The sequence below is a fragment of the Apteryx mantelli genome, chromosome 6 (genome assembly GCF_036417845.1).
Source record: "Apteryx mantelli isolate bAptMan1 chromosome 6, bAptMan1.hap1, whole genome shotgun sequence".
Classification (NCBI taxonomy): Eukaryota; Metazoa; Chordata; class Aves; order Apterygiformes; family Apterygidae; genus Apteryx; species Apteryx mantelli.
This window is the reverse complement of record NC_089983.1, coordinates 11672577-11697005: the sequence shown is the minus strand read 5'-3', so window position 1 is coordinate 11697005 and position 24429 is coordinate 11672577. Positions and strand designations below refer to the sequence as shown.

The 24429-nt window shown below is 43.4% G+C and overlaps 1 protein-coding gene across 1 annotated transcript in view; it reads left to right on the top strand.

The window, feature by feature from the left end:
* The first annotated feature begins 450 nt into the window (after nt 1-450).
* The window catches only part of MAP2 (microtubule associated protein 2), a 104326-nt gene continuing 80347 nt past the window's right edge, over nt 451-24429 (top strand). The window contains exon 1 of the mRNA XM_067298742.1: nt 451-475. The gene's annotated coding sequence lies outside the window, so the exon portion shown is untranslated. The remainder of the gene's footprint in view (nt 476-24429) is intronic.

Genomic DNA, 24429 nt, shown 5'->3' with positions numbered 1-24429 from the left:
TCTGGGCTACTTTGCAGCCAGTTTTGTCAGCCATGTTTGAGATCCTCCCACAGCAGGGACGGTGCGTATGCCAGCCCCACCGGATCTCACAGTGGAGGGTGGTTGGCTGGGAGTGCACTCTGCTGCGTTTACCTTCCCCCAGGGATGGTTTTTGAAGCCATTACCAGCTGGCTTTTCTTAGGGTGAGTGTAGGGATTAAGCGGGTCCTTGGTGGTCCCAAAGCAAGCTGCATACCACAGAGGATTTGGATTGACATTTCAAGTGAGCCTTGGGAAATAAAGCTGGGAGGAAAATGCTTGGACATAGGTGTTGTTACACATATGTAGCATCTTATAGCCCTTACAGTGTTGAGTTTATGCTGAATTCACTGAATAGAGACTTAATAGAGTGTGTATCTCTCTCTGTTTCTTTGTAGGAACAGAAAGTTTTCCTTGTTTAACAACCAGACGCAGCATCCTATCATCTGCTTAATCAGGTATGACCTTTTTACTCGTTAGCAGAGTTTCACAAGCAGGCTGCTTCAACAGACCAGGGAGACTTTGAGAAAAGAACAAGAAGCAAACTCCTCCTAACCTCTGGGATACTTTATTTTCTTGGGATTAGTTCCTGCTTTGGTAATCCTCTATTTTATTTTATTTTAAAAGCCTTTTGCATCTGAGGGAAGCTGTCATACTATTGTCTAAGCAGCTGTCTTCCTTCTTTTAGCTTAGCGAGACCCTGCGTGCAGCTCTGTGCAGCAAGGGCGTAAGACGGTGTCGAACAAAGGGAGAATCTGAGAGAGATGATACTGTTACCGCGCACAGCTGGGGTTTGTCGTGCCCTGCCGCTGCAGTAAGTTGTGCTGTAGAAAAGATAAGAGTGGCTTGGCACAGTAAGGGCAAATATAATACTGCCTGATCTCCAGAATTCGAAGTGATTGGGTCAGATCAAAGAAATGCACTTCTCCTCCTCTTTGGGAAAGAGGAAACTTTCAAGAGACTCCCATCTCAAAAGGCTGAAAATGAGTCTCATAAAGAACCTGTGCTGCCTCTACCGTATGGATGAGCAGAGGTATTTGTTTTTCCAGTATTTCCCTATACAAATTTATTCATTTCAGTTTAGTTTAAAAGCGAACATAGTTCCTGTTTGCGCTAGCAAATGAGTTTGAAGTACAGAGGACAGAATATTGGACAAAATCAAAACCAGAGGGTTTCAGTGAGTTCGAGAGATGCCTATAGAAGCTCGCTGAGGTGTATTAAAGTGAAGGATGGGAGGCATACTGGGATGGCTGTGGCCTTCCCAGTATCTCCTGTTGGCTCAGCAAGCTAGAGAAGGTTCAGGCTCTGCACCGTTTGAGGAGTAGTGTAAAAACAGAGAAACATGATCTTCAGCTGGTGAAAATTACCCCCTCTGTGCTGTCATTAATTAAATGGTGCTGGATTATACCAGTTAAGGACATGTTTCTTCTGTGAGATTATACTTAAGAAAGAAACAAGTTAGAGCAATTAATAAAGAGTGATTAATTGGGGATATTTATCTGTCAGTGGGCAGTCACTCTGTAGCTTATTTTACTGAAATTTGACGAGCTGTTGAGACTTGGTTTTTAACATTTGAAAAACGTAGCATGAATTTGGTTTACAAATAATGGAATATAGAATTATGGAGCACTTTAAATCTTCCATGTTTTTTCTGCTCTTTTGTGACTGAAGTGGAGCTCCACTATTCCCCTTAAGTAATCTGTGCCAGGCTTCTGAGGCTGCCAAGATACTTAAAGATTTAAAAAAAAAAAAAAAAAGGAAACATCAAACACAGCTTTAAAGGAAGGCAAGCTGATACTAGAGAGTGAAAAAGCTTTAATAATGTAAGATCTGGGATCTGTGTGCCTTTGTGTGTGTATATACACACACACACACACACACACTCACACACTTGTACTTGTAAATATATGTATTGGATACAAGGCTTGTCTTAGTTTTCTTGAACTGTTTATAAGGGCATAAGTCAATCCATTTCCTGAACAAAACCCTCTGCTTTACTTCTGCATGCAATCTCTCCTGACCCTATGAGTTGGGAGGAGTTTGAAATCAAGGATCAAATTTGCCATGATCTGCTTTTAGGCTGTATAAAGCACACACACAAGCAGTTCTTTTCTCATTTATGGGCTTTTCTCCCTGGAAAGCCGTGGCACCGCAGCCCTGCCCTGCGCTGTGGAAGTCAGCTAAGGGCCGCGTGTCCCAGCCTGGCCTGCCTCGAGAGTCGTACTGCTGGCGAGGGGACGCAGGCTTGCGTGCCCCTGGATGCATTTGTGCTTATTAGGCACACTCTCACCCGAAGGTGGGCAGGAGGCTTGGCTGATGGAAGCAACTGTTGTGTGCCACGGTTAGGGAATCTCTTGTTGTTATGCTCAGTTTCTGCGCTACTCTTTTCTGTGTTACTCTTGGGAAGCACAGCACAAGCAGCCCAGCAGTTTGGGAAGGGACTTTCATCTTCCGGACTCTGACGTGTGGCGGGGCAGGAGCCACCAGCAGCCCCTGCACTGGCTCACGTCAGCCTCCCCCGGGGCAGCCAGTACGTACAGCAACCCAGAGGCCCTGCGCGCCTGGCTCTGGGCCAGCGGCTGCCAGGGCGGAGGGCAGCATAAGGCTGCTTACAGTGATCTTACCCTCTTCAGGAATTTTCCCATGGCCCCAGAATACCCTTGCAGCAGCATGTAAGTACAAAATGAAGGATAAAATTAGCCTTTAAGATTTAAAGAGCAGGCAGTTTTATTGCATTCACCATTTCTTCATTGCAAATATTCCACTGGCAATAAAATAAATTCTCCAACATCTGGCGTGCAAATCTTAAATTGTCTCTGCAGGTTCTGTCTCTAATTGGCAGGCCTAAATTATTGGTCCATGAAGTAAAGAGTAGGTCTGTGGAGCACTCCATAGCCACTTGGTGCTGCTGGGATGCCATGAACAGTTTAAGAAGTAGGCAAGTCTGTTTGAAATGAAAAGAGAGGGAAAGAATCGTACGTCAGAACTAGCATTTTCTACATATGGTCAACTGCATAAGCGGTTAGGGGGGAAAAAAGGGGATAGTAACATCTCATGAGCATTAGCTGTCATTGGTCCCTTTCTCTCCATAGTGACTAATAGAAAACTAACAGTGGAAATGATGTGTGGCAGGTTGGAGATGGGAAGGTTTTGATAGAGAAGGCAGAGGCTCAGAAAAAGGAGAAAGTCCTGTTACATCTTGTCGAAGAGCATCCTGCAGGCCAGGCTGTTGGATGGGAGAGGGAGTAGCAGAACCAGTAGTGTGGCCCTGGCGGCTACGGGACGGTGATGGCAAAGCCTACAGCTCTCTGAGCTGGGATGTCTACACAGCCTGGCCTTGCCACATTTGAAGCCAAGGGCTCGACTCTGAAAGCCATACAGCTATTTCTGACAGTGCAGTTCTGCCTCAGACAGTGTGAGGGCTGCAGCAGACTCTGCTCAGACTGGTCACGGGCCCCTGGGACTGCTTGTGCAGTGAGCAAACTCAGCCTCTCTTTCTGGCATGAGCCTGTCGATGTGCAGTGTCTGTACACGAGCTAATTCTGCAAAGACCGAAGGCGCTCCTTGGCAGGAGGGTACCAAGACGGCTTGCTTGCCTGGCTCTCTCTAGGCCTGGTGCACAGCTGCTTCAAAATACGAGGGCGAATTCTAACACCCTCCAAGGCTCTGTCAGGTTGAGCTTTTTAATAATTTGGGGTAGCATTTTGGATATAAGCATTACTTATACTTGCACTTCTTCTACTGTGAATCCAGTATCGCTCAGAGGACAGGCACACTGACGGGATGGTGCTTGGTAGTGGCTGTTCCACACAGAGGCTTGGAAACAGCATGAGGCCAAGGTGAACCTGCTGTATACTCAGAATTTTTATGTACCGGAATTTTGTTTGATTAGATTAGAAGCTTTTTGGATGCAAGCGCCTCTTATATGTATTCTGTAGGAAGCTGAGTGCACTTAAAATGAGCAATACACAATAACTTGTATTTCAGACTTAGAAATTCCCCTTATCTTTGGTTGGAAGTTAACATTGTAAAGGAAGATATTGGTGAGCAGTGATTAGAACAGTTTTCAGGTAAAGTGATGCTGATTGATAGAAACCTGAAAGATTTCCTGTAGTACTTACAGATGAAATGTCATCTTGATTTCCAGAGTCATCCAATGGAGAGATGTTGTTCTCCTTTTCCTTTTTGCTTGCTTTGTTTTTTTGTCGGTGATTTTTGTAGTGGGTGCCTCATTTGATGGACACCTTTTGCATTATACCTGGGGGAAGAGTGACACTAGGGAAAGATTAAAAGTGGACAGAATGCAAAATATAAATCAGTGGTGGTGTTCATGCTGTCTTCTCTTTTCCCATGCAGCCGTCTTGTGTGTCCCCTTCTCAGCATACATAAGGTCATGAGGAGGCACCTCCATCTGCTCTCACAGCCAGTCGTGGCTTTGAATCCTCTTTCATGAATCTTCCTCTTAAAAATAGTCTCCCTTCTGCTGACCAGTAGGCTGTTCTGTAATCTCACTATTTGCTAGAAACCTCTTCCTAACTTCCAGCTAAAATTTATCAATGGCCAGTGTGTTCTTGTGCCAAACTAACCTTTGGTTTCCCCTCCTTTGTGTTTATCCCTTATCATCAATCTGCCTTCTCCTTCCTTTGAAGGGAGGGCTACTGTCAATTTTATAATCAATCTGCCTCTTTCCTCCTTTCTTCTGATCAGCTTAATAGCTGTTATCTGCACCCTCTCTCAGCTGAATACACCTGTTTTGAACACGAGCAGTAAAAGCAGTACACTGCATTACTTGTATTTATCAACTGCAATCAGGCGTCTGCCACATTTTGAAAGGATTTGGGCATGCTTGTTAAGCAATGGAAAGGAAGGAGTATATCCCCTGTCACTAGTAAATCATGATGATGATGGTGGTGGTGTTAGTAATAATCCTACCTAGCAGGCTGAGTCACTAGTAGATTCTTAAAAACTTGTTTATAGCCAAGAAGCAAAATTGTTCAGGCAGAGATTATGTGACTTGCTGCAGCTTCTCAGTAAGCGCCTCCCCAACTCCTTGGAAGCTAGAGGTGGGCCTGGGAAGGTGAAGGGACATATAGTCCTTCCTTTCGCCTGTGTAATGATTGGCAAAGCTGGGTTAATTTTCAGGGAGAGCATGGTAAGGAAGTGGTGCTGGACCATTCACTGTGTTGCAGCAGTGCTCAGGGCTTTGGTCAGCTTCAGCAGCCAGCTCCAGCACTAGGCTTTCCCACTCCTGGGCAGTGCTTAGTGACTGCATAGAGGAGCAAGCACAAGCAAGGTGAGCCAACAAGCTAGTTTTTGCTGTTGTGAAGCTACTGCAGTTGAGAAGTAGATTTTCTTTTGTATTCCCAAGAGTAAAGTCCCCAAGTTACTTTCTGCAGATCAGAAAACAGTCTGATGTGCTGATGTTGAATTTTCACATCTGTGGGTTTCTTTCCCTCAATCTCATGGCCAGAAAGAAAATTCAACATCATGGAGTAGAAGCTCAGCTCTCCTAAAGTCAGTTGAAGTTTTGCCACTGACTGCAGTGGGACCTTTGAATTTCTTTTAGAAATAGCCTATTTAAAAATAGCTTATCTTGCCAAAGATTCTAGCTTTATGTTTGTATGAAAAAGGAATAGCCTACAATTATAGAAGTTATAATATTTCTGTAGTGATGTGTTGGAGTTTTGATAGTTAAACAGTCCTTGCTGCTTCAGTGCAGGAGCCAACCATTCATTCATGGGAATTGGAGGGCAACTCTGCATGAGTCAGTTTATGCCATCTATCAGGGTACAACTGAGGTGGCAACCTGCTCAAAAAGGCCTTCTATTACTGGCCTCTCTTCCTGGGACCTGACCTACCAGATGCCTTGTGCTTACCCTCCGCACGAAGCCCTCCTGCTGTCTAAAACCATCTTTATCCATAACTTTCTACTGACCAGTTCTGGTGAACTTTCCTCTGAAGCATCTCGTTCTGACTGGTGACAGGGCTGGGATACAGGGCAGGAGGATTTGTTCTTGGGTGTCAACACTGCGGGATGAAAGTCATCACTGTCTGCAAAATGGAGAATGAAGATCATGGAGAAAATGATTCCATTCCAACTTGATAACTTTAAATGGTTTTGCAGTGTAAATCACTGAATGCTGAAGCATTACCAGCCTCCTTACCATCAGTGCTGTAAAGCCTGACACTTAAATTAAGTCTGAGTTACGCGTATTTAAGCAGTTATGTTAGTAAACACTCTATTGAAACCGATTGTGGGAGTAATGGGAGTGCTTGTGAGCGTTCTAGCGTGAGAAGAGCTTGTGAGAGGAACAGATTCGTTGTTTTAGGGAGCGAAACTTATGAGAAGAACAGATGTTTGAATCATAACATTCTTCCCAGCACAGTTGATGAAAGAAAACTCTTCATAATCATGACCAAAAAAAATTCTAGTTGTCATCCTTAAGATGAGTCATTTTCTTCCCTCCTTTTTAATACCTCCCAAACTTTGGTCCCTTCTGAAGCAGGAAGCTATAATTCAGTCCTGTCTCTGGCTATGACAGGTTGGGCAGCCAGAAGAATTAACTGGGGATAGGAATGTATGCCATGCGATACATGCACAACTGAGGTCTTTGCTTGTAAAGGGAGATGCTGACCTTACAGACACAGCTTATTCTCTTCTTTTGTTTCCCCAAACATCCTCAAATACTAAATCAGAAGGCTTTGGGACATTTCTGGAATAAAATTGTATTATTTTGTTCTGCCCTTTGCCATGTCTATGTGAAACAGCTGGAGTAGATTTCAAGGCACTTTGATCAACAACCACTTCCTAATGATTAGTTCATAATGTTACTCCTACCTATATCTATCAGACTTCTCTGCAGCACACTGTTAATAACCACTTCCTGGTATCCTGATTTTAATTATGATTTTTTTCATGCAGGAAATGCTTTGCTTGTTTATGCAAATACTCTTGCACCACTTTTGCTGCTAAAAAAATTGTAGGAACACAGAAGAATTATGTTTCCATTTATGAGTATAATGAAATGTAACAGTGTCTATAATTAGACACAACAGGATCAAGGTTAGAGTTAATGGTGGGACGCTTGGGAGCTAGCTAGTGGGTACCTGTGATTTTTGTTAATGTTCTGGGACTTATCACTGTAGCTAGCATAATGTTAGTAACTAGATGTCCAAGCCTGGATTAGATGACTACTGTGCTAGATGCTGTGCGCTCAAACAACATTGTTGTTCCAGAGCCCAAAGAGCTTACAGTCAAATCTAAGAAGAGACGTGGAGGTGTAAGCAGTCACACAACACACTGGTGAGACCATATTTCTCAGTGTGATTAGTAGCTTAAAGATCCCATATTTCATGCTGGGGGATTTTAGATGGAAATCTGTACGCATGTGCTGCAGTTCGCCTGGGACATACCAGCATGAAAGCGCATACATTATGCAGCTAGTCAGAGCATATGAAGTGAATCCAACATAGAACCTAATCCTATTTTACTGGGATTTTTGACTTAAAATCCAGTGTATTATGAAGAGGTAAGCTTCATCTCTAGTCTGTTTCCGCTCTTCTAGTACGTTTTCCACTGAGAATAAATTATTTCTAATACAGCAACAATCCAGTCACTAGTGCAGCTCTATACTTCTGCATATTGACCAGTGCAGCAAATAACAGAGGTGGACAAAATAGTTCAACTCCAGTTGAAAGTGCCTTCTTGTGGGATCTGAAATGTGCCTATACCTTTCAGAGCAAATCTCTACTCTGAAATGCTTGAAGTCAGATCTTCATATTGGTTTGAGTTCAGCTCATTGCTGGAAATGGTGTTGCGAATTGATTATTCTGTAAATTTTAGATTAAAATATTTGGTATTATTTGGCAGTGTGGGTTTGTATCCTGTGTCAGCTCCCTACTCACAGTGATGTTTTCACCACACTCCCTTTGGTCTTTCCCTTACTCTCAAGACCCCTGTATTCCCCCCATCCCTGTAGTACCACCAGTCTTCTCATCCCTACAATCCCTTATGAAAAATTCATGCTCCTGCCTATGATTCTTCTGACCCACAACACCCAGTTCCTCACAGCATCGCTAGCTCTCTTCCTCCGTGTTTTTCCTGCTTCTCCACCAAAATATCTACATTTACTCTTTGGGCCCTTGGGGTCCACCACAATAACTTCAGTTCTATAACACATTTCCTCAGCTCCTTCCTTGGTTGTCTCTGCTGTCTCTTCCCACTGTAGCATAGCTGTCACCTGTTCATGTTCCACCTGTCTTTGCTTAGACAGTTAACTGGGCCAGAAATAGCGTATACTTTGGCTGGATAAGAGCTCAACATCCAGGCACTTATGCATCAGGATGCATGGCCCCCAAATAGGAGAATAAGAACTGAATTCTTTCCCTCTGTATCAGCATTAATACTGTTTCTCCCCTCTACTTATCTGTGGATTTTTGTAAGGTAGGTAGGAGCATAGTGTCGTCTGTCAAATGTGATTGAATTTGGCCAGTGTGATTCACAATTACTGTATGTGGATATATATCAGACAGAGAGAGACAGGAAATTAGAGCAAAAACATGAGAGAATTAGGGAGCAAATATTTTTGGGTTCTTTGTACATTCACAAATCTTCAGTTAAGTTAATCAGCAGAATCAAGCAGGGAATTGACAATACTGATTTAATGTCAGGGAGAAATTTTAAGGACCTGTTATGTAGCTGTGGAGATGAGTTGGTAACAAGAACTTTATGCATACCTTGTGATTTATGTTTTCTTAAATGAATTCTGGCACTACAATGTGTCACATTTTTAATTGCTACCAAAGGCAGTTCTTTGTAAAGGTATTTTTAGAAAGGAGCATCCATCAGAAGAAGAAATGTAGAAAGCTTTATATAGATCCCTGAGGGGAGAGGGGGGACATGTTAGGGAGATTCTGTGAAAAAATTGAGTTATTTGGAGACAATCCAGTTAGTTAGGCCAGCAGCCCTATGGAGTTGAAAATCAGTGTTTTCATTTGTTTTTACAGTAACATCAATGGTAGGGGCTCCTTCATGTGGTTCGTGGGCTGCAACCTTCATTAAAGGCTTTATATATATATATATATTTTTTTAAATTGTGGCTATTCTTGACAATTCCAGCTGATTGTTGAGGGCTTTATGGGAGCAGCGTCCCTTTCAGCAGGGCTGGGGGCCTCAGCTGAATTTATGGCCCAAGGACCAGAACTATTGGACAGCCAAAGCTCAGGTCTACCTTGTTTCCCAGAGCTGTAAGCCAGTCCCATGGGGTCCTGACTCCCTCTGTTTCCCCAACCCAGTCAAGAAGCAACGCAAGTTCTAGAGCAGGAGGCCAGCGTTGCAGAGAGTGGTGTGATCTTCTCCTTTTTGGTCTCCTTTGCATTGTTGAAAAAGTTTGTCATGATGCCTCCAAGCAGATGCTCTGTCTGGTAAATGTCCTTCCTTGAACAAAACTCTCTGAAACCCTGATCTGAAGGCTTTGGTTGGGAGCCCTAATGTCCTCATGTGTATCAGAAGAGATAGCACTTGCCCTGCAGGATTTACAGCGTAAATAGACAAGCTATAGACAAAGGGAATGTTAAAATACACATTTCACAGATGGGAGAACTGAGGCATTGGCTGATTTAGTGATAAGTTCAAGGTCAGGGAGCCAGGTTAGCAGCAGAATGATCTTGAAGCCCAGTGCCTTAACCATAAGGCTGTTCCGCTTTTGGGAAGGACTTCATGATTATGGGAGTATGCATATTGTACTGTAGTGTTAGGAGGAAGAAAAACTCTCTTTAAGTGAGATAATCTTGAAGGTACTCTAATCAGTGCAAGGATTTCTTCGTTCTCAGGTCAATTTTGGCAAATTGTATGCAGCTAATACCTTATGGAAGAAGACAAATTGCCAGCAAATAATAAATTACAGTAATCCAGAGAAGAGGTGAGACAATCATAGTCAGCAGTCTATAGATAACAAAAGGGAAATCTCTTTATTTAAAGTACCTTATAATTGCTAATGCTATTAATCTCCTGGAAAATCCATGTCTTTAAAAAATAAGCCAATCTTTTTCTTGAACACAAAGGAAAGAACTTTGTTTTTCATCACTGGGAGGTTTGGATGATCATAACCTTCTTTTTCTCTTTGTAATCCTATGGGAGCATGATCCCGGATTCACTGTAATTACCAGGAAAAAAGAAAGAAAGGGGGGAAAAAAGGGGTGTCACTGACCTGTCTACAATGACATGGGACTGTCTGAGCTGGCACTGGTGGCCTAAGCTGGCACAACTGCATAGTGCTGTGCTTCTCGTGTGTGAAAGCAGTCTGTAGGAAGCTCAGGCATGGCCACTGCAGTTCTGGTTCCTCTGCTAGTCCCCCCGGCCCTGTTCACTCAATGCACCTTGTTCCACTCTAAGGTGTGATCTGCCTGTTGACTTTGGTCTATATAGGGTCAGGTTTGGCTCGTGTTTTGCCTGCAATGTGTATATGCTATGGAAGTTGGGGAGTCAGACCTGTATGTGTGTGGGAGCAGAAGGGGCTAGAGGTGGGAGCTGCAGGCAGCCAGCAGATGCCAGATTCAGAGCTGGGGTAAGTCGGTGTAGTTCTGTGGACATCACTGAAATCAGTTGCATGATGGATGCCATGTAAAAATCCTCCCCCAATAGTTACTGTGTTCTAAAAAAATCAATTGACAGTGTTTAAAGAAAATCCCTTAGGATCTTGCACAATATGATGTGTGACACACTGCCCCATGACATTTGAATTTCCAGTAAATACACCTCTGTTTTACTGCATGTCTGAGAGCGTCCAGTGTCACTGGAAGACATTCGTGCCTCCTCTGGCCTATGTGATGCCATCTTCCACGTAGCCCGTGCAATTCAAATGGGAAACCACTGTCTTTTAGGGTGTTCCCTGCTGCCAGTTCACAGATTTGTTACCTCCTTTGGTGAAGGATGCCTTGGTTGTTATTAGCAATGCTTAACTCGTGACAGGTCAAAGTACAGCTGCAAATACACGTTTATACATACCATTCAAAACAGATGGAACAGCTACAAATGTTTATGGAAGATAAAGGTGAAGAAATGACAGAGCTACCTACTCCACTGAAGTCACATCACAAGGTCCATTTATCTCCTCTTCCAGCTCTTTTGCTGTTACCTGTTACCCTCCTGAAAGCTGGTGGTCAGGCTTAGTGCATGCCATCCCTCTCCAGGTGATATATTTCAGCTCTTAGAGCTGATGTCTTTGAAGTCCTATAGAGGATGCCTAATGCTTTAGTTTGGACAGCCTCCTGTAGAGTGTGATTGATCTTCCTTGGGGAAACTCATTCTGTTCTCACCTTAAATGGGAGACAGTCTGGCCATTCTCTTAATTAGCCTAGAGGTAGTCTCTCTCCCATGGACAAGTAAATGTCTTTTTGAAGAGCTGTGTGTGAGATGACCCCTTGAGTAAGTGGCTAGCTGGTTACTCTCGTCTGAGGTGTAAAACGCCTTCCCCCTTCCTAGCCCGCCACTGCCTGCATGCTGTTCTTGCATGCATCGGTTCGTGCATTTAAAACGTGCACGGCTACACAAGCTGCTTTATGTAGCTCATCCCTGGCTCTTGATTCAGTCACAGTGCTAGTTACCTACTTCGGGGTCACTGCAGTCTTGGGGTGCCTGTTCTCCAAACTCTGCCCCCTAGCCAAACCACAGTAATGGGGTATCCATATCCAGTAATCCAAAGATGATGCAAGTGTAAATAAAAAAAAAAAAAAAAAAAAGAAGAAGATTATTTCCTAGTAGATACAGTACTATTATTTGGAATTCCAGAAATATATATATATACATAAAAATCGGTCAAAATCAGTACTAACTAGCAAATGGAGAAGAAACTGGAGTGTTTCAGAGCTTTGATATATCTCTAATCTCCCCCAAAATACACATTTGTTCTGAGTGGCTGTCAGAGTTGCCCCCACCTTGCACATACAAATAATTTTCTAGTTTTCAGATAAAGCCTTTTAACACAGAACAGAGCATGTATGTGTGCTTATCCTCCTTGAATGGAATATTGTGTAATAGTACTGGATGACAACTGTACTGTCAGCTAAATATTTTCCAAAAGAAGGTATTCAGCAAAATTGTATCAGTCTGGGCATCTCTGCTGCCTCTTACTGCAGAAGGTTGTGGAGCTTATGAAAATGCTGCATTGCAGCAAGTGTACTACCACTGATTAAAAGTAGAATTTGTTGTTGTTGTTGTTCCCCCCTCCCCCTTCTGCAAGCTTGTGGGTGGCATTTTAATCAAGTTCTCATGGTAACAAACATAATTTAAAAGCACTGAAGCCTACAAAATTAGTCTTTTTCTATATGTGCTTGAGGTGGGTGTTAAGTCATTACGACTGCAGTGATGTTGGTTATTTCAGTGTTTCTGGTGCAGAGATGACAAGGAAAGGAAAATGGAGTGAAGTGTTGCTGAATGCAGAAAATCTTGATCATTTTTCTCTCAGGTTTTATTGTGTTCTTTTCTGTAAAGAAGGTGCAATTAAAATAATCTGTAATGTGCTCCGTATGTTTCTTATCTTTCTTTTAGTTGTGTTCTGGCATCACAGTATGTCATGTTTGTGATTCCTATGAGTGGCAGGTTTATTGACAGGTATTTTGATTCACCTCCTGGAATAGGAGCCCTTATCAAAACAAACATGTAGATGCATGAGAAACTGGGGAAGTCTGTATGCCCTTGTCATTTATTTTGATACATACAAACAGATGCACAGAGAGCAGCAGGAGGGGATTAAAAATGATATCGGGGGGATCCAAACTGAATGCTTCACTTTCTGTTAATGAATTGATTTTGAAAGCATCACATGGTAAAAACATGGTAACTCATGTAAATTAGGCAATCCTATTTGATCTCTAGGTTGTCTGCTGCTTTGCCATGTCTAAGATAAATGTGTTTAATTGCATTCGATGCTTTCTGTGTTACACTTAATGGATTTCTACTACAACATATTTGCAGTCCTGCAAATATGCAGTGAATAAGGGAATGCAAGTCAGTAATCCTCTGGGGATGTCAGAAAATATAAAATACAGCTCACTCTGCTGCTGACAAAGATGTTATTTTATAATGAGAAAATGTACTGGCTATTTCCTGCTGTTAACTACTTAAGAAAATGAAGTGCCAGTAATTTTTTTCTACTACATCTTACTTTCTAGAGGTTACTACTTTATCCTCAAGTGTCCTTGCCTAAGATACCTGCAAAAAAACTGCAGTCTTGTCTTGAGAGCTATATTTCGGGATGGTTAATGCACATTTGGTATCTCACAGTATAGACATATCTGGCTTTGACAGTAAGACCAAGTTCACACCTTCAGAAAAGTGTTGAAAGTAGGATTTACAGAGATATCAGGATTGCCAGTAAGACAGCATGCAGTAATTAGGGTTTGGGAAGGGACAGAAATATCTCAGCTATGTGGAAGAAAGTTCTCTGCATTTCCCTGGCCTTCCACGCAATCATTATCTGCTGGGCAGCGGGGCCAGACTCCTTCGCTTCCTCAGGATCACACAGGCTGTTTAGGCTTGATGCTGCAAAGGGACTAGTTATTTGTTTTAATGTATGAAAGCTCAGTTTTACCCTTTTCTGTCTAATTTGGCTTTGCACAAACACTTCACAATGATTTGTGTGAATACGTAGCCCAGGAACCTTAAGATATTTTCTAGTATTGCCCACATTGCTGGGCCTTTGAACGCTGCCCCCCGCTTTTATAATCTCCTAACTCCCTTGTTCAGCAATTGCTGAAGTGGAAAATGAATATTAGGGACTAAGTCACAATGCTTTATTTATATGGGTTTTAAGAAGATCTGGAGTGAAAAGTGTCTTAATGCCAGGTCATCAGAACATTTTCCCTGACCATTTTCCGTACCACTGACTGACAACTGGCCTGGGAATTTGAGCAGAGGACTGTGATTACTGTACTGGTCCTCCCTAGCTAGAGCTCCTCCTGCCTTGCCTTCTGCTCCTTGCTTGCTGCCGAAGGTTGTCCTGGCATGATAAGGGCCTTAGGGATTCTGAACAGGTGAAGGGGTAGAGAAAGCAGTAAAATGTCAAGAGCAAAAGAAAACAGAGCCTTTTTTTTGGGGGGGGGGAGGGGCAGGGAGTAAACAAAGACAGCAGTGAGACATTAGTTATTTGGAGAGATTTGATTATACTGCAATTTCTGTCACTCCTGTGTGCGTTTGATTGAAATAGGCCTTCTATTTTAAAAAATGTTGTCTGGATAGTCATTTCTTGCTGCAGAAAAAGAACGAATATCATCCTTGTTTCAGAACTGCAAATGGTTATGAGCAATACTCCCCGGAAGCAGTACAGCAAAGTAAAGTACAGTGTATTCTTCAAAGGAGCATATCATTTGGATGGTTGATGTTTGAGAAATATCAACAGTATCTTTTAAATGGTAATTTTTGCAATTGATCATATGCCTTATGTCAAATATAACAATGTGGGTACTGTAGTCTTTATTAGTCTGATGTTAACATTTCCCTTTTCACCAAATAAAGCCCCTTTAAAATGCTCAGAATTTTAAAGAAACTTGAAATATGATGAGGATGCAGTTCTGGAGTACGCTCCCATATCAAATCCTGCTGTCTCAAATAAGGTGCCTTTTAGAAGGACAAGTAAAAAAAATTGCTTCCAGAAAAATCTCCTGACTTTTATAATATTCCTGGAGAATACTCACAAAGCACCAGAGAAAATCCGAACTGGAAACCTCTGCTGATTGGCGTGTGCACAGTAGGGTTTGATGTGAGCACTGCTTCAGAAAATGGAGCTTTAGGGTTTTATTCTTTCTTCTAGTTGATGCTGCAGCCTCTCTCATGTAAATTGCTTCAAATTGGAAGCAGGTATAAGGACAGCAAAGAGTCCTCCTTTTTGTATATGTATTGTGTCAAAAAGTGCTTTTCATCATTTCTCTGTACCTGACAGTGCACCTGTGACATACTCAGCAATACTGGAAAATATCTTAATACCTTATTTCTGAAAGTTTCCCAGCTCTCAGCTCAGCCTAATACAGTGCAGAAAAACAGGTATGGGTAAGAGGAGTCTTTCATGATCTGTAAACTGAGCAGGGAGTCTTGATGCCTGAACCAGTATTTTCTTCAGTGAGCAACTTGCATTGGTCACGGGAATTTTCCAGAAGATTGGGTGTGGGGCTAGAGTTGGGCCACACGTTGCAGCCCGTCTTTTCCTCTGTGCCCTGAGAGGGGACAGGAGAAGAATGAGATCAAAGAAATACTCTCTGGTCTGGGTTTATACAGTTCCACTTTGGTGCTGCTGCGCAGTTATTTGTGTCTGAGTGCATGTCCTGTGTGTTGCTTCATGGGTTCATTCATAGCGGTTTTGAAAGGATGCTCAGCATTTGATGTCAGGGCTCTTCTGTGCCAGGTGGTGTAAGTCTAAATGAAGAGAAAGTAATGGCTGTTCTTGCTTCAGAAGCTCTTTGGAGGCAGACAGGCATTTCTGTACTTCAAAACAAGGTGCCCTGTTGTGCTGCATGCGGTCTGTCTCCCCACATAGCACTGTCCCTCCAGGCTGTGAAGGACCTCACCATGACTTTATGGGCACAGCCTGGGTCCTGGCCAGGACAGAGCTCAGCGCAGGGACCAGCAGCTGCCTGGCGGCTAGCTGGGACTGTTGGAGGTTCAAGCATGGGGCTTGTGAATCCCAACTGCAAGTGCAGGGACCCAGCAAGAACCTGAATGGCAGGCAGCTCCTGAATTGCTCAAGAGGGTATAGAGAAGCCTTTGAGATGCCTTTGCTGGGAGCTTTTACACTTTCCCTGTCTGAACATATATTTTTCTTCAGGCAGCATGAAGAAGGGTTGTCTGCCTCTCTGGGTTACGGATCAGGTTCAAGGCATAGAGCGGGAAAGATGAACAGGTATTTATATTGATTTTCAAGGAGCTGGAATTGTCTTTCGGCTACATTGCAGAGAAAGTCTTTCCAGACCTGTTTATACCCTCTGCTTCAAATCTGACCGTTGGACTGTGGCCTGTAGCATGGCAGCCAGTGCACTGCCAGTCGTCACTGCAGTGCGGTGACCTTTCCTGCTAGTGCTTCTCTGAGCGTAACATCTTCATCCGTTCCCACATGGGCCATTTGCTTGTCATGGTGTTAGAGGTGAGGCTGCCAATCAAGGTGGCTTGCTACTTTCCATTGCAAGGTCCTGTTCCATTATCACTTTGCCAAACTGTTGCATTTTAGGCTGCGATTTCTGCTCTGGAAGTTAGGCTCATCTCTCACTCTTTTATGTGCATGCATGTTTCAGGCCGAGCTGCTCAGCCCTTTCCAAGAGCACAGCTGCCTACCAGGCTGTGCCGAGGAAGCCATCTTGGCTGATTTAACTCAGGATCTTTTCTGTGAAGTTCTTCAGTATCCTCTTGTGTTGTTGTGGCATTGTGTATCTTTGCAAAGTTTGCTGAAGGTCAGGAGAGACTAGCTCGAGTCTCTGCTGATTCCAGCCTCCTTGAGCCTTGCCAGCCCTATTTGTGTCATATCATATCGTATCACTGATGATATCACTGTGAGAGAGAAGAATTTGCCTCTCCTTTGCTTATAATCTTCTAGGAGATGTGAAAGTCCCCAGTTTCAAATACAGAGGTGACCAAAGCTAGAAAACCTTGCTAAGACTGTGGAAGGAAGCAGGGGTTTGAGGGCAGAAGAGGCAGCTTTGATAAGGAGTACATGGGAAAGGTGGGAATGGCTCAGCAGCGAGATGGGGGTGAGTTGCGGAGATGGGATTGGATGAGAAATCCAAGAAGGAAAACCGGGAGTTAGTGGAGGAATGGGAATGAGGAAAATGCTGACGTGGATCTGCAACTGGACCTGGGTATGAGGAGAAAGCTCTCAAAGTCTGTGGTGGTGAAAACTGTAACTTGGTCCTCAAGGCTGGATGAGGGAGTGGAACCCACAGCCTGAAACTGGGGCGAGAAGCTGAAGCAGTGGAGACTGGGCTAATCTAAGAGAAGGGAAAGGGAAGAACGATATGAGCTTATTGAATTAGGCAGGAGCTGAGTACATATGCACAAGGGCACCTAGTTATGGCTATGCAGTCATCTCTGATTTCTTCCCCATCCAAACTCGTGAGGTGTAATCTTGTAACTTTAATGTCCTTTCAGATGGTTTTGTATGCGTGATATATGTAGTTGCACTCTAGACAAAATCCAGTTTATGGCAGTAACTTTTTTCTGCATTTTTGGTTGTCTTTAATATTCTCTGTCAACAAAAGTAGAACAAAACTTTCCATTCCTAAACAAATAAAGTTCAGCACTGTACAGATGTGTATATTTAAGTGGCTGCCATGGCTGGATTTTGTTGCCGCCAGATAGACAGTGATTTATTCTGTAAGTTTTGTGCCCTGAGCTTTCAGAAAAGCTCTTCTTTTCATCCTGAAGCCCGGCAGAAGTCTAGCAGTAATAATTAGCAAGCCATAAAAATCGACCTGATTTGTGGGAAGAACTGAAGGATGCAAAGAGACGTTTCTGTTCAAGGAGGTAGGAACAAAAGTGCATGGTTACTGACCCAGTCATGTCAGACCTAAATTTTGAGGGAATCCCAAGTGATAAGTGTTCTGCAGTCTGAATACTGCCTATTCATTCAGCCCTTCTAGCAGAGTGAATGAATCATCTTTTCAACCAGAGACAGTCCCTCTGGGTCAGAGTCAAGGTCAGTGGTGGGGCATGTGTTTCAGACTGCTTGCCCTAAATGAAAAAGAAAACATACAAGACTTTGCTTACGCTGTTGCAGCTTCAGGCATCTCATCTATAAAACGTTCACATTTAGCATCTCATGAGACCTCTTGTAAGTGGCAGCTCTGGATGCATAACCAGGTCCTTCTGGAAGGGCCATCTGTCTTCCTATCTGCTCATGTACTTTTCCTCCTCACCATCGCCCCTACCCCCAAACATTTCTCTCAGCTGATCTTCCTGTTTCTGCGCCCAACAGAATCCTTATCTCAATGTCATTGTGCGATGTCTGTAATTTTTAGTTTGAGGAGGGCACGTTGACTCTGCAGAACAGGTTGAAAATGAGCACTCTCTCTCTTCATCTGGGGAGCCAGCCAGCATGCAAGCAGCAGGAAGGAGTCTGCAGGGCTCGATGTTGCTGCATCAGCAGAGGGATATGGAGGAACATGTGTCTGGAAAGTAATGTGATATTTCACTTATAAACTTATGAGACTAACAAAACTGTTGATTTGCTAGAGCCTAGCAGTGCAATAGGTGCTTTTCCTTTACAGTATAATCCAGTCTATATCATACAATGTATTTTCATGTATAGTTTGTGGGGATTTAGCAAGCAGCATTCTTAAATATTGTGATGCCCAGCAGGCGTCTGTGACATTCCACCACACTTAATAGGGAAGGGACCCCTTTAAAAGTAATTGACAGGAAACCACACAATTATTTAACATTAATATTATATTAGCAAGTAAAGGCTCTACACGAGGGTAGATCTAGTTGTTATTTACATGGTAAAAAGAGTCCTTTCCCAGAAAACTCTCTTGTATTGAGAAACCATCGACAAATTAATGGAAGAAAAACTTATCCACTTGCCTTTTGAAGCTATGTAAGTTTTTATCATATGTAACCTTCTGCAGCAGCTAATTCCCACAGCTTAATTTCCTACTGTGGGAAGAATCTCCCCCATTCGTTTGTTCGGAGCCTGCCAACAGCTAGTTTTGTTTAATGCACTGTAGCTTTCTGTGGAGAGGATGATTGTCTGTTTTCTCCTCTCATATTCTCCATGCTGCACATGTTTTTGTAGACCTCTGTCCCATTCATCTCTTTCCCAAGATGAAATGTTACAGCCTGTTTAGTCATTTCTTGCACAGAAGCTGCTCTAGATCTTTGATCATCCTTGTTGTGTTCTTTGTACCTTTTCCAGATCTACTATATTTCATTTGTGATTGACACTTAATGCTTTCAGGCATCCTAAACCAACATCAGTATTAATGCTGCTGCAAGACTTTGCAAAAGAAAAGATACAGAGGAATTCAAGACTGGAGTGAACCATTGTATGTTAGATCACAGGTACCTCCTGTACACTTTAGAAGTACCCAAACACATGCATGAATTGATGCATGCATGAATTTTGTGTGTCCATCAGTGATCTGCATGTCAGATATCCCATTATGCTTCTTGCATCCTGTTGCTCTTTAAATGGGAATCTGTAACCTCAGTCCGTGGAAGAGCTACCTCATGGAAAGGTTACTCCCTTGTCCAGAAGGAGACCTTGAGGATGTTTTCTGCATGCCCTGCCTATATTGCAAAAAAAGTGGTTATCTGGATCCTCATAGACGTGTAGGCACCCAGATCTGCTGGAAATCAGCGGGTCCATGTCACCAGGTGGAGACTTTGTGCCTTGAGAACAGGCTGACCGTGTGGCTGATGCTCTGTGGAGCTGCTCGCCTCTTTGCATCGAGCAGATTGTGCTGGCCACTGCTTGCGGCACAAGTCTAGACTTCATGGTTTGATTGGAGATGGCAAATCCTAGGTCCTCTCCTTCCCCCGGCTGTGTCTCTATATTAAAACAGCACATATTCAGCCCCAGGGGTTTGTTTTTTCCAGACTTTTTCCTCAGTTACTGAATTTGTTCATCAGTCACATCCTATCGTTCTTGACATTCTCTTCTTTCTTCATCCAGTGCAACTTTCTTAGCCTTCCCTACTCCCTGGCCCTGGGCTTGCTCCTTCCCTCCCACCAAACCTATTCATTCCCCCTCTTGTCCCTGGAGAACACCACTGACTTCCCATGTACATGTCAGCCCCTGGGCACTGGGTTGGGAGAAAAGGAATGGCAGCAGGACAAGGTTAAATCCAACTTGTAGGAAAGGTCAGATAATTGCATATACCCATGGGAGCTTGGAGAGGAAACGAGCCTTTGAAATAAGCCTTTGCTATGACAGCAAGCCCTACAATTAAGATTTCAGAAACACTTGTTGACTTAGTAAGTTTGTTCCTCCTCACACTTTAGATACCTTAGTTCTCTTAATTAAAAAAAAAAAATTGAAGGTTGAACTAAAAAAAAAGACAATTGCCATAGTTAAAACACAAGCGGGAGGCACATGAACTCCCGTTTTTGTTCCAGTGCAAGATCCCAAGATCTTAACTGTAAGTCCTTACAAAGGAAAAACTTCCACTGAACGTGAGGGCTCCACAAGCAACTGCTGTGATTTCAGGTTCCTTCCCTGTCTGCTGCATCCTCTCTGCCCTCCTTCCCACCCTGCTCAAATGCACTGGAGCAGTGGTGCTTTAGTTCCTTCCTTTTGTAGGCAGTAGATCTGGGTGAGTAAAGATTTGGCAGGGAAAAGCTATCTCATGATAAAATTATATCCCAAATGTTGTGATTTCACTGTCTAGAGCTTTTATGAGCACAAAAGATTTCTAGGTATTCTCATTTCCAGGTAAGGAGAGAGGTGGTTTTTTTTTTTTTTTAACCTCAGTATACAGTTGTGCGTCATCTGAGCAGGTGTCTTAATGTGTGTGGACAGTGTATTTTTAAGGCATGTAAGCATGAGGGTATATATAGGTATTAGAAAGTCCTTTGTGTGTAACTTTGTTGTTTAGGAAACAATATGAAGGAATTAAATAATCCTACTGCTTTTGTAGGACCAAGATTTCATAGCACAACGACGTCTGCTCAGATTCCCCAGAAAAGAAAATTCCAGCACTAGCTAACCTGTGCCAAGTTTGCTGTAAATATAGAAGCAAGCAGACTTTGCAAATAACCTCTTTCCCTCTTTACCCCTCCAGTTTTCCAACCCTTCGACGTCTTTCTTGTATTTATTTATTTACGGTTAGATATTTTGGGCCGCGGTTAAAAGCATTGGCTTCTGTTGGCTGTAATGGGTTACTGGGCCTTTGCCTCTCGGGTTTTCTGACCATGAAACTGAGAATCAAAGATGCTTAAGTGAGTCTGGATGGAGGGACCTCAGAACAAGCTTTCTTCTGTCTGATGCTCTTTTTCAGCATGAATAAACAGTGCATCTCTTAGACAATAAGATGTTGCTGCCTCCACTGTGTCCCTGGCGTGATTGCCTGGTGTGTCTGGTAGAGCAAGAGAGGCTAAGAGCACTCTCGGCAAAAGAATAATCTGCTGCCCTTGACCTGGGGAGAAAATCTTTTTTCACATGGGCGAGAGTGTCTGCCCAAAAATGTTGGAGCAGCACAGGGCCTTGAAGATCCTTTTGTGTTCTCTCTTCCGTACTTCATTTTGATGTCAGGATCCTGGTATTGCTTAGTGGAGTAATTGAGAGTGTCCCTTTACTTTGACGTACGAAAGGACAGAAATAAGCTTGGATGGTGGCTGGGTCAGGAAAGCCTCCCCTGGAGTTACTGATCTACCCCTTTTCTGGGGTGCGTGGCCCTGGAGGGTGGCGGAGGGCTGCAAAAGCTGCTTTCCAGATTTTTGCTGTGGGCTGTTTTCCCTGCATGTATTTATAGGGAAGAATCAGCCTGAAATCAGCCAAAGACATATATGTTTCCTTTTTACCATTCATAGTAGCTGACATGATGATCTTCATAGGTTTCTCAAAGACAGCATCTGGGTATTTCCAAAGATTTTATGATAGCAGGTGTGGAATTAGTTTTGAAAGTTAGGCAAGACCTCTGAAAAATCCAAAATGCAGACATGTTTGTAGAGGCAGTATTTAAACAAAAATTAAAAACTCACTGAGTAAAGCTTAGGTCATGTGAAAATGTGTCATGTCTAATGAGATCTTGGTGAAACTGAAAGAAATAGGGGATATGAAATTAATTCATGTTTGTGAAGAAGAAGGAAAGTCCCCGGTGCTGTTAACATGCCTATTCTAGATAAGGGAGGTTCTGGTTATATGGCTTTTTGCTTCGCAGCTAAGTGCGTAGCACCTCTCTGCTAAGCAGTCCAGTTTGCCATGTTTGCATTCAGCATAGCTCCACTGAAGTTAGCAAGAACATAGACCTGTCCTGCATGGAGAATATGCAAATAACATTAGCATAATTAATTAAATTTCTTATTGCCTAATTTGAGCTGTCATCCATCATGGAGTCCCTTGAGAAAAGATATGCAGCATCAGATCAATGTGTCTTAACAAGGTTGGTGTGTATGTGGGGGAAAAATCCTGCAAAATTTCAATCTAACCTTCTTGTGGGCTTTGAGGCTCCTGAATTTATAGCTTAATGACTGATCAGGCGAGGTTAAAGCTGAAGGTACTTACAACGGGGTTCTAACTAGCCCAGCCTTGCTGACGCCCGCAGTGCTGGAGGCTCGCCCCCGCGAGGTTGTGCCCCCGCGGACAGCGTGCTCCCCGCGTGGGGCGCCCGGGACGCTCAGCATCGCTGCCTGCCGCGCGCTGCCGGCTCCCACTTTCACCCCGACGGACCCTGCTCCCTTCTGGAGGGGCTGCAGGACGCGTTACAGACTTTGCTGGGCTGTCAGGCCTGCCTTAAACAGCTTGGCTGGGGTAGAAAGCTGAATTTTACTCACAGGGAACTATAATAAGTAGTTAAGGTCTCTCTCTAAACCGAGTGGGCCTTCCTTGAAATAAGACACGTGTTCTTCCCGAGTACAGATTTCTTTTCCATGCTCATTTCTCTTCTGAAGTATGCAGTGCATATTTCAAGCTATATACTTTTTCCCCGATGAAGAATTTTTTCTCCAGCTCAGCTGTGTTGTTATTATGGATTTCAAACTTTGATCTTGCCAAGGATTGAAGGAACCGCAGGGGTAAAAGGGAAAGGTGCAAAAACCAGCTTTTGTATTGGAGACATGCTTCCTGGATGCTTCTTTTCCCCTAAAAACCATCTCCTTAAATAAAAGGAGATTTGTATTTGTAATAAGTGGGGGAAAATCCTTTATTTACTTTGGTAGTGAAACACACACTATAAAAATGCAAATAAGGACTAAGACATTGAGACAAGTGTTTACTTCAGTAAGTCTTTAATATACAGTTGAAAATCTCCGTTTATTCATATTGTGGAAGAGCCAAAGTGTACTCTGTAGAAAGTTTTAATTTTCAGTTGGACTATTCCATGGCCTTTGAAAGCACGGAGGTTGGGAGAGAGAACCTGCTCAAAGGCTGATAAAACATTTTCATGAGGCAAGTTCACTTCAGTGCTTCCTCCCTGAGCAATCCTGTGTAGCAAAGCAGTTGGCAGAATTCCTCTGAAAATAATCTGAAAGATCACATAATATGAGTTTGTCTGTGACTGTCCTCTCCGATCACACTCCAAATGACTGTGTGTTATTTGCACACAGCACTTCCAGCTGGTGGTGGTCATTTGCGGTGTTTCTTCTGCCCTCGGTACCTCCTATACTGAGGGTAGAAAAGCCAGTGTGGCCACAGCTGTTTCTTGGACCTTTTTCACTGCCCTGGGTTCTAAGTCGGGGCCTTCCCAGGAGCAGTTGTCGCTGGCTGGCAGAGGTGCGGAGCCACGTGTTTCAAACAAGCCTGCCAATTGCAATTTGTTTTCCCAAGCGCACGGAGAGGGCTCACGATGCCTGTTTGAAATTGTGCTTGGTGGAAAAAGCGATGCTGTACGTCTGACCCTGAGGTGCTCCCTTGAGAGCAGTCTCTTCCTTATTCAGAGCTGGTTTCACTGAGTCTCCTGGAAACGAAAGACTCCACTGAGAAATCTGGGAGGCTTCTGGCAGCTGGGAGACACTCGCGGCTTCCCAGCAGCTCTTCTGCAGCACATCCGTGGCTCCCGCTCCCCGAGGCACGAAAGAAGGGAGAGCTCAGGTAGGATGGAGCAGTGATGGCCACCTCTGTTACTGCTCAGAAGACAAGGCTGTCACTGTGCCTCGTCTTAGTAGGCTGCTTACAATTGCTGAAGGATTGCGTGTGTTTTAAGCTGGAGAGACTTCTGTTCCTTAGTGTTTGCACCTTTATTGACTGATATTGCTTCTTTAATGCTGTTGCCATCCTTAGCACAGACTGAATTTACTGGTAATAAATTTTGCCTTATTTCAAGGTGCTGATATCAGACATGGTTGTCATGGTGCTGTTGTTATGGCTACCGTCTCCTTCACCAGCTAAAATGCCTTTCCTCTCTCCTGCAGGAAGAGATGATGATTAGTGATAGATGTGTGTGTGTGTGCACTTGAATGGTATATTGGGCAAAAAATACAGCATTGTGGATAGAAACTGTTCGTCAAAAAGGAGTGGTGTTGGAGTGGGAATGGGGTGTGCAGAGGTTTTCCAATTTTTTTTTAAGTTGAAGTGAGCCGTAAACAAGATGTTGTTTTTGAAGGCAGAAGCTGCTATTACTATTACTTCACAACTGAAAGAGAGAATTGCACCCAGTTTTAGATTTTGGAAGTTTGAACATGTTTATGAAGTTCCTGTGCATGGGGATGAGGCCAGCCCCTGGCTACTGCAAAGGGATGTGTCGGGGCAGCAGTGCATCCTGCGGCAGGTCGGTTCAG